The sequence below is a fragment of the Theobroma cacao genome, chromosome 1, assembly GCF_000208745.1.
Source record: "Theobroma cacao cultivar B97-61/B2 chromosome 1, Criollo_cocoa_genome_V2, whole genome shotgun sequence".
Lineage (NCBI taxonomy): Eukaryota > Viridiplantae > Streptophyta > Magnoliopsida > Malvales > Malvaceae > Theobroma > Theobroma cacao.
In genome coordinates this window covers 19,170,676-19,174,199 of record NC_030850.1, presented here as the reverse complement: position 1 = coordinate 19,174,199, position 3,524 = coordinate 19,170,676, and positions in this window count along the sequence as shown.

Sequence of the window (3,524 nt, the reverse complement as noted above, 5' to 3'; positions counted from 1 at the left end):
AACCCTCTTTACAAGCCCCATGGCAGAGAGTCACACTTCGCACTGTTCACATGCGAGAGTTTCCAAGGATCGGGTTAAACCCTTTACTCTGATACCAACATTGTCACTCAACCGGCATGTGCACTGCCCACTCCGCACATGCACGGTTACATTAATTATACAAAATTACTTAACAATATATATATCATATATCTTTATATACATATCAGCGTCATATAAAAGTATATAGATTCATCACAATCATGTTCCATATCACAAAAATATTTCACTAAAAGCTTGTTCCCATGCATTTTGAAGAAAAGATAAATTAAACAGTTCAAGTGGTTTGCTCAAACGTATGTACATCTACCCAAAACATTTTAGTGTAGGTTCACTCACTGATATTTGTTGAATCTTTACTCGACTCCAACCTCCACTAATGGTCCAAATGAAATTGTGGGGCCTCGTTGGGACCTTAGTAGCTTTGCAATTGAATTTCTTTTCCAAAAGCTTTCAAACTATCATAAAAATCTCACTTTCTCTCTCTAGAATGTCCAACTAGTGAGAGTGTAATAAGGAAAGGTTTTTGAGGGTTTTATGGTGAAAAAAAAAGAAGAGTACAAAGAACTCTGTGAAAAGGTACACAAAAATATGAAAAATCGGGGTTAATTCAAGGAAATATATGAAAATTCAAGGCAAGCTTCCATGGGGGGGGTGAGAGAACGTGGGAGAGGAAGGAGAAGAAGAAGAAGTGCTGGAAATTTGAAGAACATCCTAGAAACTTAGATTTTTATGGCTTAAGTTTATCCATTTCTAGCAAAATTACCAAAATGCCCTTAACTATGTCATTTTGTTTTTCCATTGCCTTTATACAATCTTTTACTTCTTTGACACTGAGACAAGGTCCATAAGGGTCTAGAAATGCTCGGGTTCATGAAAAATTAAAAATTTCAACTCGAGATGCAAAATGACTGTTTTACCCCTATCATGAAAATTATCGTTATTTCTATCTTCTTCATTATCTTACCCTCATTCATTCATTCCTTAGGCCTACAGGGACCTTAATAACATTAGAAAACTACTTGCAAGGGCTCACTAGGAGAAATGATGAAATTACCCTTAGTCTTTGTTATCGTGTCTACTTCTAGTTACGGATCTCTAGAGGTCAAGATCTCACATCTCAAATACATCTATTTATAACTAGAGCATGATTTGGAGCCGTTAGACACAAGTTTGAACCAAATTGGACTTTACTGAAGCTTGAAGGTTGACTACGACACTCTTAGGGTCAACTATGTTCTTCAAATTTCTCAATTAGGGCTACTATAGTCAAGTATATATGTTCTCTAGTCGATCCACTTCCAAATAGCGTGTATTCTTCAAATTTGGCCTTCTATAGTCGACTATGCCTTTCTTATAGTCAACTATGGCTATTTAAAGTTGATTGTTTCTTACCTTTGACTTGTCAAGGTCAAGTATATCTCTTCTACAGTCGACTATGGTTATTCTTAATTTGATTTTCTTGATCTTCCTAGAACAAGATCGACTGTGCTTCCTCTTTAGTCGACTAGGGCTTTATGATCATCAAGTTTTACACTCTTTTAGCCTTCAGATCGACTTAAGCTTCTTTAGTATGGACTCTTGACTTGTGTTTTGAAGTTCCTTTAGCTGTTTTTTTTCCTTCTTTCTAGCTACTTTCTCATTGTCTTGTACCTATATTCAAGTAAACAATTCAAGGCATATTTGCTCTTGATTTCTTAGTTGAAAATGCATTGTTTGAAAGCGTGTAAGATGTTTTGTAAGGATGCATGGCTTTTCAAACAATTTTGTAACCTTAGGGACTAAAAATGTAATTGAGACAATTTCAAATGCTTAACATTAAATTCAAGAAAACATGTGATTTTTTTTAAATCAAAACATAATGTAATTCAAGTCTAACAGTCTCTCCATTTTTAATATGACAAAACATAAGCATATTGCATTTGAAATTTCTTGAAACCTCTCGCTAACTTAATTAGTCTCTATGTTGTTGAAAACAATTAAGTATAAATGAAAAGGATATAAAAATTGAGTATGAACTTTAGAAGGATTCTCCTCCTCAATCTATGCATGAAGTGGAAAAATGTTTTTAAAGAAATATACCCAATAAACATACTATGAGAGCATTAAATCAAGATGTGTTCCCAATCAATAGATATTCAAGCAAGGCCTAGGGAAATATACTCATTTAGCACATTTAAAGATCATAACATATTTCTTCTCCAGATATTCAAGTAAAGTATAAAGAAATATATTGAACCATTCCAATCAAGGCACAATATAAATGTCATCATTAAAAATGCCACATATATATGTATACTTTTAAGCAAGGTGTGGACATTTTATCTTTTATGCTCAAGTTAGATATGCATATATGTAGACAATCTTAGTTAAATATAAAGTGTTTATAAGTCTACATATAACGTGAACAAGGTTTAGTGATATATGTGCAACCTCATAAACTTTTATGTTTGTATATTCATTCAACTAAATAATCAAGTAATTATGCAATTAACTAAAAGAAAAAAAAATTGATTACACAGCTAGTCATGTCAATATATTCACAAATTTATATACAAACAAGTGTAGTAGGAATCATTAAAGTCATCATTCAAGTACAAATGTGAGGCATTATTAAGCATAAATTTGATATAGTGCTTAAGAGATATTATCAATAGAGATGCACACCACTTGTTGAGATTTTACCAATATCACTTTTTGAAGACTTCAAGTACTAAAGAATCATAGGACAATGTCAATGGTCATTTCCCCCTTAAACATTCACTAAATCAATTCCAACAAGGAGAAAGGATTACATAGTTAATTATATTAAAGCATAATCTTACTTTCCCTTAGATAGATCATGAGACAAATAACAAGATAACTCATGGGCATATGATAGATAAGCATTACAATGAATATTCAATATCAGTCTCACACCCATATTTTCAAGGAACTAGTAAAGCATAAGTACTTAAATAAATATTCAAGATATGCTTTAAATACTCATAATTTCAAGAAGCGTAAGCACATTAGGTCCAATGCATGTCCAAGCACTATCAATCAACCTTTTAAAGGATTTCTCCTAATTACATAAGAATGACAATTTAAGAGAGAATTTCCTCAACAATGGCATATCATCATGAACATATCATAACTTAGCCCTTTTTCATAAACTCTTTTCCACAATATTTTCAAGCAAGTAGTTCAATAAAAGTTCTCCTAATTGAGTACAAGACTATCAAATCAATAAGAAGTTTTCTCATCAAAGTAATATCATTATCAATGACGCTTTGCCAAAGCATATAGCACATATTACAATCAAATAAAAAAGTTACATGATCAAGTAGGCACAAGCATGATCGCAAGAAAGGTTTTGGCTATATTCACTAATCATGATTTCAATTCATTCAACAAAATGTATGCATGATTAAAAAAAATGGGCAAATGTAAAATGAATGATTAGTAAGGTTCAAGTTACATACTGCTCCTTAATGTTCCATAAT